Source organism: Tasmannia lanceolata, unplaced genomic scaffold, assembly GCF_043159265.1.
Source record: "Tasmannia lanceolata isolate RefF3 unplaced genomic scaffold, GAP_Taslan_0.1 ptg000008l, whole genome shotgun sequence".
Lineage (NCBI taxonomy): Eukaryota > Viridiplantae > Streptophyta > Magnoliopsida > Canellales > Winteraceae > Tasmannia > Tasmannia lanceolata.
This window is the reverse complement of record NW_027518685.1, coordinates 28,630,199-28,643,687: the sequence shown is the minus strand read 5'-3', so window position 1 is coordinate 28,643,687 and position 13,489 is coordinate 28,630,199. Positions and strand designations below refer to the sequence as shown.

Genomic DNA, 13,489 nt, shown 5'->3' with positions numbered 1-13,489 from the left:
AGGAGTGACATTATCAAATGAAGGAAATGTGACCGACGCTAAAAGCAACATAGCCCAAACCACGCGTTTTGAGCACCCAGATTCAGGTCCGTACGATGATTTGGTCTCGCCTGAATCCTTATTATTTAGTAATTAATATGAATAGATCTGGTCATTATCTCCCCCTTGTATTAAAGTATATAGTCATTGAAGACTTTGGGGGTAGTCAGCCAATAAGACAAACCCACAAGTGGGGAGACTACCAATGAAAAACTGCCGTGTAAATTTTATATTGGACGAGCTGGTTCGAGTCTATCTCATTCCCCCCACCCTCTTCCAAACGAGTTTGGAAAACCAAAGACCCTGGGGTCCACCTCCCATTTCTTTCTAGAGAAGACCCTTTAATTTGGGCATTAAAGCCACCTAAGATAGTAGAGGAGGATGAGATTTCGGATTTGGTGATAAGATAATCGATATTTCTATGAATTAATTAATACACAAAAAAGAGAGGGAAATGATATAAGCACAACCATACTTTGATATTTTCACAAACCATATTGTCTTTTAGGCAAAATTATATGGTGGAAGAGCTTACAACGATAAGGCCTTTTTACGGTGTAAGTACCGTCCTTGATATCTGATCCAACAGCAACTCCTCAAAAAGTGAGCTGCTGGTGGATCAAACATCAAGGCCGTACCCTTACCGTATTGTTGTAAGCCCTTACACTATATAAAATCTCGTCTTTTAGTATTTAAAAAGCTGTCAAAAAGGTGATTATATTTCCCCAAAAGCTCTCACAAGCCGATTAAAGAAAAAAAGATGAATGGGTCTGTGCAAATATCAAATATGGTTGTGCTGATAACATTTCCCAAAAGAAAAGGAAAAGAAAAGGAATTGATATGAGCACAATCATATTTTAATAGTTGCACGTCCCACTTGTCTTTTCTATTTTAATCACCTTCAGGGCTTTTTGGGAACTCTTTAAATACTAAAAGACAAGATGCTTTAGTGGAAATATAAAAACAGGGTAGTGCTGATATCATTTCCCAAAAAACAATTAGAGAAAGTAAGGCAAGGAAGATAGAATGAGCAGAGAGGCCATGCTCCTAGTGAAGCAGCAGCATAGCTCAGGGGGGATGAACTTACACACACACGTCCTTAGTCATGTGAATTCTATCCACTTGCTTCATGGACCCCACCCACATACACTTAAAGAAATTGTCACGTACATAGTCTAAGACAGAAAGAGAGCTACCCATGAATCTTCCCATCTCTTGGGTTGACCCACTTCTAGAAAAGAAAGAAAATCACTAAATATTAGATGATTAATTATACTATATATATATTCCACACAAATCTCCCCTCTCTTGCTATTACAAACCAATCTCTTCTCCTTAGCCACGACTTGGCACTAAAAGAAAGAAACAGTCTTTTTTGGTAGGCGGGGTGGTAGTTTTTTTTTTTTTCCCCCCCTGAAAGAAGAGAAAATGGAGAGTAGTTGTATAGATGGGAGCTCGAGTAATTCCATCTCAGTCTCTCGGCCTCGGCCTTCGGAGATCGGAGTCGGAAGCGGAACTAGTGTGGTGTTGGACTTGGATAATGGAGGAGTAGAGGCGGAATCACGAAAGCTCCCTTCGTCTAAGTACAAAGGAGTCGTCCCCCAACCGAACGGCCGATGGGGCTCCCAAATCTACGAGAAGCACCAGCGGGTGTGGCTCGGTACGTTCAATGAGGAATCCGATGCGGCCAAGGCCTATGATGTGGCCGCACAAAAGTTCCGCGGCCGTGATGCGGTCACAAACTTCAAGCTCTTGACAACTGATATTGACACTCATCATTTCCTCAATTCCCACTCGAAAGCGGAGATTGTGGACATGCTCCGAAAGCACACTTACGAAGATGAGCTCCAACAGAGCAAGCAAAATAATTACGGGTATGAGGGTGAGAGAAAGAGAATAGTGGATTTGGGTTGTGAGAAACAGAGAGAGCAGCTTTTTGACAAGGCAGTGACCCCGAGCGATGTGGGGAAGCTTAACCGGTTGGTGATACCCAAACAACACGCGGAGAGGCACTTTCCTTTGCAGATTGGGACTGCTTGTAAAGGGGTGTTGTTGAATTTTGAAGATGGTGGTGGGAAAGTATGGAGGTTTCGGTACTCGTATTGGAATAGTAGTCAAAGCTATGTTCTTACTAAAGGGTGGAGTCGGTTTGTGAAAGAGAAGGGGCTAAAAGCAGGAGATGTGGTTAGCTTTCAACGGTCGACCACTCCAGAAAAGCAGCTCTATATAGATTGGAAGCCCCGAAACATAAACAACAATTTTACTAATGCTTGTGGTGATGGGTTCGTGGCCGAGCACCCGGTTCGAGTGGTTCGGCTATTTGGGTTCAACATTTTAAAAGTAGAGGCTGTAAATGCTGTTGTTGTTGAAAGCAAGAGGTCGAGGGAAGTAGAATTCTTTCCATACCAGTCTTGTAAGAAGCAATGCATAGGAGCTTTGTAATTTTTGTTTTGTTTTGTTTTCCATCTTGGTTTTTTTGGTTTCTTGTTTTTATCTTTTTCCCTTGTAAAGTTAAGCAATAGGAAAATAGAGGAAAATCCTGAATTGGATGTTTTTGCCGACTTGCAAATGTTTTGTGTTTATCCTTGTTGTTAATATTATAAGTATGAGTTATTTTAGGGTTAAGTTTCTTTCTTTGACTTTTACTGTCTGCTAGTAGGGTTCTCAATGGACTTAGATAGTCAGATAATTAATCCAAAGGATCCCAACATTAATGGAAAAGATTTGGGCACAAAAAATGGATCCCAGACCATGTCCATTGGATCCATATCCTAAGGTTTGAAATTACATTTGATCATGAGAAAGACACAGACACAATCCAATATTGGAGAATTGACCTCTCTCGACTTTCTTCCTTCCCTTCCCTTCCATAACCCTATGACACGGATGGACGGTCTGATCCGAAATGGATCATGACCCAGACTCACAAAGTAGGGTCCGAAAAATGCTTTGAAAAGGATCGACCGATAAGGGATCCAAACGGATCGTGACCATGACATAGGTCGATCGATCCGAAGTGCATCCTATTCAGTGTTCAATTTTTTCTCAAATTTTCTTAAATGTCTGAAGACAAAGGAGGTGAGAAAGTAGAGGAGTAAAAAGGAAAGGTGAAAATATGATACATTGTAAAGAGTGGGAACCAAGTGGAAAGTAAGAAATCATTATGGAGGAAATATCAGCAACTTGCTTTCCCTTTTGTCGTCGTACCTTCTGTTCTCTTAATTGTTTCTTTTGTTTCATTCCTCTACTTGTTCTTCCCTTTTTAGTGGGTCCTCATAATATCAGTTTTGTTTTTGTACAGATAGCATGGTAGTTGTAGGGGTAAGAAAGCAAAGGCCAATAACAGTAAAAAGTAACATTTGATTATTAATTAGTAAAAAATCAATACTTGTGAAGATATTAGGAATCTGTACTTTAATGTTTTTCCTTCCTTATTCGTTTGTTTCTTCTTTTTGTCCTAAATAGAAAGGAGAAAGTATTCTATTTAGGTAAACCAAAATGTTCATTGAATTATAAAATCATACAAGAGTTACCAATTTTCGGATTGGCTATGTACAAAGCCACTAGACTTTTGATGAAAATGTTTACTAGAAAAAAAATTTCATAAAAAATGGGTCACTAGACCTTGGAAATTTGATTCTCATGGATTTCAGACAAAAAAGGGGAGTGATAAATCGACCCCCAAATATCTTAAATCGACCTCCTATGTGTCTTTCTCCCCAAAATATTTTCAGAGTTTCCAAACTCCCGTTTTCTAGGCAGATATTTTACTCAAGCTGCAATTTTAGGCCTGATTATTAGGAAAACACGAAAAGAAGGGAAGTGATATTTACACCCCTTTTATCACCAGGACACCCATTTTCCAGTGTACTTTGCAATCAAAGCCGCTGGATTACATTAGCCCCTTTTTGCCATAGATACACTGACGGTGGGTGTCTCTAATGATCAAAAGGGCCGTAAATATCACTTCCCGAAAAGAAGGGGTTAAAATGGTGTGGAAATATCATTTTCATTCGAAATATATGCAAATATAGTGGGCATGAGTTGCGAGTCTATTTGCAGCGAGTGAGAGTGGAAGTGGGACTGAATTGTCTTTAGCTATGAAGAACGTTTGAAGATAAAAGTCGAAAGTGGTCGACCTCCACGTTTGGCATTTGTATATTAAAGTGGGAGGTGAGGAGATAGAGACTAGAAAGTTAGGCTTACTGTAGGTGATTGATTGAAAGTCTCTTGAGGATAATGAAAAGGCACACTTGAGAAGCATACTTTTATTAAGAGTCATTTGTTATCTCATCAACCTTATCACGTTTGCTGCAATTTTTTATTATTTGTTTTTCCTTTGATTAGATATTTTCATTGAGGATGCTCTCATCCCAGGTTGCTCACAATTATCCATAAATAATTAAAAGGGTTTTTAGAAAAGAACCAATCCAATGGCGTAGTCTTAAATAACCACCTATTCTTTTAAGATATACAATTGAATTTTGGGTGGTGATAAATGTTGGGTATATGATATAACCCATGTATGTTCTAATATAAGCCCAATAAGATAATGGACAGGTGTAGTGGGCCTACATGTGATAGAGTCCATTAACCAGTCAATAACCCTAGTGTATCTCTATATATAGAGGCTGGAGGCAACAAACTTGGTATTCCAAACTAGATACATAGGGTGTAATGCTTCAAGCAACCTTGCTTGACTCTAACAATCTTGAAGCATTAAGAAAAATCCTAATTCTTGGATCGTTTTTCGACATGGCTTTTCTCTAACTCCATCGTTTTCGATTAGGGCGTTTGGTTAACTTCTCCCCAAGAAACCGATTTGGGCGTTGGCGTCTGCCTTTCTTTAAAAAAATGATTTGGATGTGGGCAATCCATCTCTCCTGCTTTGGTGGCTGAAATTTGTGGGTTTATTTCGATCTGGCATCTCCCCAACCTTTTGGCAATGAAGAGACAGTTTTAGTCGAAGAAAAAGACATTCCATTAGAAGGAGTGATTCAATTCGAGAAAACCCAGTTATCCTCGCCGTTGAATTCATGGGCTCGTGTTGCCTTTCTTGCTGGTGGGGATGTTTTGTTTTTGCTTTTGTTCATTGCAATTGGAAGATTTCGCCACGGATTTGTTGTTTTTTTATATTGACACACTTCACACTGCTGACCCTTTTATTGCTGGACGGTTTTTAGAGACTTATTTTCAAGAGATGAAGAAATCACCCCTCAAGTGACTGATCTTGAGAACTTGAGATCTAAATTAAACAATGGGAAATTTGTTATATGTGATTTGTTTCTTGTGGGTGTAATCATATATAAGTTACCATCTGCATGGCACTCTTTTAAAACTGAAATGTATAGGAAAAATGTGCAAGTGAGACTAGATGATCTCAAATGATTCATTTGAATCGAAGATGAGAATCGAGCAAGGAATAACTTGGAGATAGTTAGACAACAGCAGTCTGCTGCTAACGCGGTAAAAAATCCCAAGAAATTTCCTCGAAAATCCCAGTCACCTACAAGTGAACCCAAGTTGGAGGCCAAAAAGACTATCTTTCAGTCACGTAAGAATAGGATGTTAACTGAAATGTTAAACTCTATGTTATTGACAGCTAACATGCCTACTAGCTATTGGGGAGAAGCAGTTTTAACTGCGAATCACATCCTGAATAGAGTACCACACTCTAAATTGACCTCTACTCCTTATGAGTTATGGCATAAACATCCTTGTAGATATGACACTCTTAAGACTTGGGGTTGTATTGCTTATGTGATTATACAAGACCCTCGGAGACCTAAAGTAGGACCTAGAACCAACACTTGTGTTTATCTAGGTGGTGCAGAAGATAGTATTGCTGATCGGTTTTTGGATCTATCTACCAATATGGTTATAGAATCTAGAGATGTAGTGTTCATTGAGAATAAATTTCTCAGATATGATGGTTTGACCATACCTGGCGATATTGAGATGGTTACAGAATCGCATGTAGAGTCTGAACATAATATTTCTGACACCTGTCCCACACTGATTTCTAATTCAGAACTTTTAAGAATATCTACAAGAGATCGAGTACCCAAGAACTTTGGTGAGGAATTTGTGACCTACCATTTAGAGAATGATCCATCAACCTATAAGGAAGCGATGAGATCTAGTGACTCTTTGTTATGGGCAGAAGTTATTGATGATGAAATGAGCTCTCTGTTACAAAATCAAACTTGGCAGCTAGTCGATTTGCCAAAAGGGGCTCAAACTGTGGGCTGTAAGTGGATTTTAAAAAAGAAACTTAATCCTGACAGATCCATAGCTCGGTATAACGCATGTTTAGTAGCTAAGGGCTATACTCAAATCAGTGGGGTAGACTACTTTGATGTTTACTCAGCGGTCTGTCATTTGTCAACGATAAGAATTCTTCTTGCTTTGGCATCTATTTAGTAGTATGTTGTGCATCAAATGGATGTCAAGATGACTTTCCTTAATGGAGACCTCACAAAGAAAATCTACATGAACCAACCTGAAAGGTTTGTCATATAAGGTTTTGAGCACATAGTTTGTAAGTTAAACAAATCATTGTATGGTCTTAAACAAGCACCTAAAATGTGGCATAAAAATTTGACAAGGTAGTAAAGAGCTTTGGTTTTCAGATCAATTACTCAGATAAATGCCTTTTACTTCCGTTCTATGTCGAATAAGGTTGCAATTATTTGCTTGTATGTAGACGACATGTTGATTCTTGGTTCCGATCTCTCTGTAGTGAGTGACGTGAAATCAATGAATTCGACATGAAAAATCTTGGTGTGGTAGACACCATTCTTAGTATGAAAGTCAGTTTTGATAGGCAAGGGATCCCTCTTAGCCAAGCCCATTAAATTGAGAAATTACTTTCTACATGGGGATACAGTGAGTGTAAACTGATTGAGACATTGTTTGATTATACCAAAAAGCTGTGAGACCAAATAAAGGAGCAATCATGAATCAGTTGGATTATTCTAAACTGATCGGTCGTCTCATGTATGCGATGAGTTGCACTAGACCAGACATAGCCTTTACAGTTGGCATACTGAGTCGTTTCACTAGTAATCCTGGCCATGAGCACTGGGATGCCCTTATGAGGCTGATGAGATACCTTAAGGGTACTCAAGGTTATGCACTATGTTATCTGGAAGGATATTCTGATGCATCGTGGGGCTCAAAATTATGAGACAATAAATCTACCAGTGGTTATATATTTACACTGAGTGGAGTAGCTGTTGCATGGAAGTCAAAGAGACAGACTTGCATTGCTCTGTCATCTATGGAATCAGAACTTTATGCTCTAGCTTCTGCAAACGATGAAGTAGAGTGGATAAGGAATCTGATCATGGACATTTCATTGACCCGTTTAAAGATTAACTCTTTAAGTTTGTTATGTGATAAGCAAGCTACAATTACGATTGTAAAAAACTCACTCTTTAATGGTAAGAGGACACATGTCAGGCTGAAACATGCCACGCTGAATTATCTTATAGAACAAGGTATTATCACTTTGGTTGATGTGAGATCGAAGGATAATATGGCCGATGCTTTTACGAAAGGACTGAACAAAGATCGAATATTCAAAACTGTGGGGGAGATGGGGTTAAAGACTGTGTAGACATGTCTTAACTTACATCTATGTTATTTTGAATTTTTTGAATCTCCCTATCTTGGCCAAGATAAGCACTTGATATGTTTTAATGATGTTTTCAATTGTCTTTATATCATTCCACATTTGAAGATATGTCTTTCTTGGGAAGGTTGTTTCATTCCAAACTTGATAATACAACTTAACTCAATTTTGATATAATGGCTGTAACATTTTAAATAAAAACATGGAATGGTTCTTTGCAAAAGAAACTATTTAGGTCTTGTTCTTGAAACTTGACGTTGATGCTTATTGATATTGTTATTTGCTTTTTAGCCATTATGAAATTGTACTAAGTTCTTTTCGTAGAACTAGATACTTTTAGTAATTTACACAAATGATTGGATTCATTTTTAATAAAATTCATATTTGGTAATTTACAGAAATTGGCGAAAGTGGAGGAGCTAGCCTCGATTTGGATTTTGATGATGATGACTTACTTGATGAGTGAATCCTTATAGAGCTATGAGGAAACTGTTATTTTCTTTTCAGTTGAATAAATAGTTTACTTACATGTAAAACTGTTTTTGTTTGAGTTTAGATTATTTCTAAAACTCTTGGTTATTCTTAAAAGTATTCTTGTTTTCAGTTAGATTACATATCTTTTTTGATATGGTGATATGGATGATTCAATATTTTGTTTGAACATCACATTATCTATCTATTGGATTTTGCTATATGTAGAACATAGAAGGAGATTGTTGGGTATATGATATAACCCATGTATGTTCTAATATAAGCCCAACAAGATAATGGACCGGTGTAGTGGGCCTATATGAGCTAGAGTCCATTAACCAGTCAATAACCCTAGTGTTTCTCTATATATAGGGGCTGTAGGCAACAAACTTGGTATTCCAAACTAGATACATAGGGTGTAATGCTTCAAGCAACCTTGCTTGACTCTAACAATAAATTCACCCCATACTAGGATAAATTCATCCCCCTTCCCCTTTTAACATGGTTGTGAAGCCCACAACCGGCTCTCTCTCTCTCTCTCTCTCTCTCTCTCTCTCTCTCTCTCTCTCACCGTACACACCCTCACAACTTTATCTATCAGAAACCTCATTGTTAGAGTGTATGCCCTAAAAGCATGTTGCCTGATGTGGTTTTTGGCACATGTTTGTCCTTAGGTAGCATCGTAGGATTGGTCATACACATGGATCTTATATGGTGGGGAGATACAACCTTCCGATTATTCACAGATCTAGAAGTTCCTAGTGGGGTTCAGATTGGACAACTCACAGGTGTACACAACTAGCATCATTTGCCTCCATACACTCATTGGGGTGGCTTATCTCGGTCACTGGGGTAGTAGACCCTACGCAGGTAGAATGGGTGTGATGAACATGCACTGAACGGATCACTTTACAAAATAGCATGTAAACGAGGATATGAATAGAGTTATTCTATCAATCAGAACCCTTTAAACATGTCCTTAGACCCGAGGGGTTGTTTTAGTATGTGGGCACGCCTTATGGCTTTGTTCTATCTTAGAGTAGTCCTCGGACCGAGATTGCTTACGGGTAGTGTTGGGTCATTGGATAACTCATGGGATCAATAGTGACGCCCAACAAGGAATCTGCCATCTCTCTTGCAGAGGAAAGCCATTTATGATTTTGATCTTAGCCAGACCTTTAAACAATGGCTGCCTAGCCAATTTGATAAATTGTTTATCAAAAGGTTTTTCGAAAAGCAATGGTTGTTTTCAATGGTGTTTGCAAGTGCATTTGCGGGCTCGAGTTGATAGATTGAAAGATATACCATTGGGTGATTTCAGGGGGTAATAGATATCCACCCATAGCAGAACCCAACCCGCTAAATGAGGATTGGAGGAAGGACTTACACATTGGATGTGATTGGCGGTATATGGATCTGATGGTTATCTTCAAGATAATGTCCTAGTGGGGCCACAGCCTAATGCGATCGTAGTTGGACGAGAACGAAACCGAAATCAGGTATACCCAAAATGGTATAAAATTTCATTTCCCCCGAAATTTAAGGGATTTCACGGAAAAAGAAGTTTCTTTATTCTTAAATAATACTTTCCCGAAATTTCAGCCTAAATTACCGAAATTTCAGGGATTTCGTCCGAAATTTTCTCAAGAATAAAATATTGTTTTATTTTATTTTGTGGATATCACCCGAAATTTTGGGATTTCGGCTGAAAATTAGATCACTCCCGAAACCGAAATTTAAAACCTTGCTTGCATGAGATCGTAGTGGGGCTCATTGTAGGTCTTGTAGGATCAACCTTCGGATCCCTGCATCGATCCCACTCATGACTTGCTTGACCCGTTTAGGTCGTTGGTGTGTACTGTTTTATTAGAGGAGATACACCATTCTTATGGTGGGTGCATGTTTAATTGACATGTGCATAATTAATGCGTAATTCCTATTGGATGGGAGTTATGTGGAGTCCTATTGGCTAGTTTTTTTATCTTGATTCCTATTGGTTGGAATTAAAAGGAAGAGAGATTTAAATTAGAAAAGGTTTCTAATTTTCAAAAGAACAATAAGGAAAAATTGTTTTCTACAAAGATAGGAAATTCGTTTTTTGCAAATTTCAAAATAAAAGAATTTTATTTAAAAAAGGTTTCCCAAGCCTATTGGAGTTCTAGGAGGAAACGAATTCCTCTATATGGGATTTTTTTACTCTCTTAATCCTTGAACGTCCAACCTCTCTCCCCCCTCTCAAATTCTCTCTCTCTCTCTCTCAAATTCTCTCTCTCTCTCTTCTAGTTCTTTAAGTAAGAAGCCGAAAAGGAATTAGGTTCTAGTCTGGGATTGGATCTTAGAAGTTGTTCTCCTCAATACGTGCAATGTGGAGTCACTACTTCGACTTCTTGAGTACTCGGGTTTGAGAAACGTCGATCACCAAGCGAGGAGTGGATCGATCAGTGATTATCTTTCGATAATCTATGGTAAAGTTTTCTTTAATTCCAGAATTTAAATTCATCACCAGTAGAATCTAGTAACTATGGTCTTGGTTAAAGTCCGATGGGAAGAAAAATTTTCGTTTTCACCTACTCAAAGCTTCTGCCACGTAGTTCTTCCCACACCGACTTTCAATGGTATTAGACCGATAGTTACTTAGATTGGACGATTCTCCAATCAATGATAATATCAGCTTTTATTGATACACCCGGAGCCCATTCTGGGCTATCGGAGATTGAGAATTGTCGGAGTTTCCATATTCTTTCCATACCAGTCTTGTAAGAAGCGATGTATAAGAGATTTCCAACAGTTGCGTCATTTTTTGCATCTGCCTTTTTGTGTTCGTGTTTCAATTTTTTCCACCTGTGAAGGAAAGCAAAAAGGAAATAGAGAAAAATCCTGAACTGGATGGTTTTGCTGACTTGCAAATGTGATGTGTATATCCTTGTTATTAAGTATGAGTTTTGTTAGGGATGGTTTTGCTGACTTGCAAATGTGATGTCCAAATTCAAATACAAAGCATGAGGTATCCAAACGTGGCTTAAGCGAATTTGAATCCACAGTAGATTTATGAAATCGCTTCATGGGATTGGAGCGATCCCAACATCCACAACAATAATTACAACCTCTACCCAATCAAGAGGAGAAAGATGAAGTCCACATGAAGTTTAAAATGACAGGTGAAGAAATGAGAGAGAGAGAGAGATTATTTTTATTTTAAAACAGAGGTAACATAGCTCATACTTAATAACTGTGATATACCCATCACATTTGTAAATTAGCAAAAGCACCCAATTAAGGATTTTTTCTATCTTTCTTTTTGCTTATCTTTACAAGAGAAAGAAATAAAAACAAGAACAAAAATAAGCGCCTCCTACGAAGTTCGTATGCATTGTTTCTTACAAGACTGGTATGGAAAGAATTCCCCTTCTCTCTTACTTTTGCATTCCACAACAACGACTGCATTCACTTCCTGGACTTCTATTATGTTAACCCCAAAGAGCCGAACCACTTGAACCCGTTGCTCGGCCAAATAGGCCCCACCACCACCCACCCCACAAGTAGAGCTGATTATGCTCCGAGGCTTCCAATCAATGTAGAGCTGCTTTTCAGGGCCGATCGACCGTTGAAAGCTAACCACATCTCCTGGCATGAGTCCCTTCTCCTTCACAAACCGACTCCACCCTTTAGTAAGAACATAACTTTGGCTACTATTCCAATAAGAGTACCTAAATCTCCAAACCTTCCCATCCGAGTCTTCGAAATTCAACAACACCCCATTACAAGCAGTCCCAATCTGCAAAGGAAAGTGTCTCTCCGCGTGTTGTTTCGGTATCACCAACCGGTTAAGCTTCCCCACATCGCTCGGTGTCACTGCCTTGTCAAAAAGCTGCTCTCTCTGTTTCTCACAATCCAAATCCACAATTCTCTTTCTCTCACCCTCATACCCATTATTTCGCTTGCTCTGTTGGAGCTCATCTTCATAAGTGTGCTTTCGGAGCATGTCCACAATCTCGGCTTTGGAGTGGGTATTGAGAAAGTTGATGATCACAACATGGTCTCCAGCATCGGAGGAGGAGGGCTTGAAGTTGGTGACAACATCTTGGCCGCGAAACTTCTGGGCGGCTATGTCATAGGCCTTAGCAGCATCATACTCGTCAATAAATGTTCCGAGCCAGACGCGCTGGTGCTTCTCGTAGATTTGGGCGCCCCACCGCCCATTTGGCTGGGGGATCACCCCTTTGTACTTAGAAGAAGGGAGCTTTCGAGATTCACCCTCGACTCCGTTCTCTGAGTCCAACACCACACTCACTATGCTTCCTCCAATGTCGGAACACCTCTTCTCCAACCGCGGAGGCGGTGAGGCCGAGATGGAATTACTCGAGCTCTCATCTATGGAACTACACTCCATCTTAATTTCCTTTGAGATAACTATCACCACGGCCACCACAAAAGACTGTTTCTTTCTTTTGTAGAAGAGATGGGTTTGTAATAGCAAGACAGGAGAGATTTGTATGGAATATTTATACTATACTTAAATTTCTAATTTTTTTTAATTTTTTTTTTAATTTCTTTCTTTTTGTTGAGGTGGGTCAACTCAATAAACGGTGGGAAGATTCATGGATAGATCCCTCTATCTATACAGTATATAATATAGAGTATGTACGAGAAAATTTTGTGTACGTGGATGGTGTACATGAAGCAAGTTGATGGAATTCACATGACTATGGACCGTGTATGTGTGCTTGTAAGTTCATACCCCCCTCAGCTATGCTGCTGACTTTAGCTTATGTGGGCTCTTGCTAATTCTATCTTTCTTGGCTTCTTTTTCTAATTTTTTTCTTATTCTATTTACTGATTTTCTGAGTATCTTATCACGAATCAAAAATCTAGTCGACCCCCAGCTCACTTATAAAAAAAAAAAAAAAAAAAATCTAGTCGACCTCTATTATTTTTGGAGGCTTTAATGCGCCAATTAAAAGATGTTCTATATCAAGAGACGGGAGGTGGGCCCGTGGGGCCTTTGGTTTTATAAACTTTGTTTGGAAGTAGGTGGAGAGGAGATAAACTCGAACTGGCTCATCCAATATGAATTTGCCTTAGAACTTACGTGGAATTTGTGCATTGGTCAGCTCCCCACTTGTGGGTTTGTCTTATTCTATGTGTTCAAAGTCTTCAATAAGTACAACTTGTAGTTATAATAGAAGGGAGAGTGAGAGACCAGATCACCGTACGACCAGCCCCCTTTTCTTCTCTGAGGAAGCCTCTAAACTTTGCTAAAACCCCGTTGAATCTAGGGGCTCAAACCGCGTGGTTTTGGCATTGATATTTTCCGCGTGGGTTCTTTTTTCTTTATCGCCACTC

General features: G+C 39.1%; 2 pseudogenes; one reads left to right on the top strand and one right to left on the bottom strand.

Moving 5' to 3' along the window:
• The first annotated feature begins 1,238 nt into the window (after positions 1 to 1,238).
• On the top strand, positions 1,239 to 2,600 carry LOC143885077 (AP2/ERF and B3 domain-containing transcription factor RAV1 pseudogene; annotated as a pseudogene).
• Positions 2,601 to 11,316: 8,716 nt separating this feature from the next.
• Positions 11,317 to 12,730, bottom strand: LOC143883538 (AP2/ERF and B3 domain-containing transcription factor RAV1 pseudogene; annotated as a pseudogene).
• Positions 12,731 to 13,489: the final 759 nt, after the last annotated feature.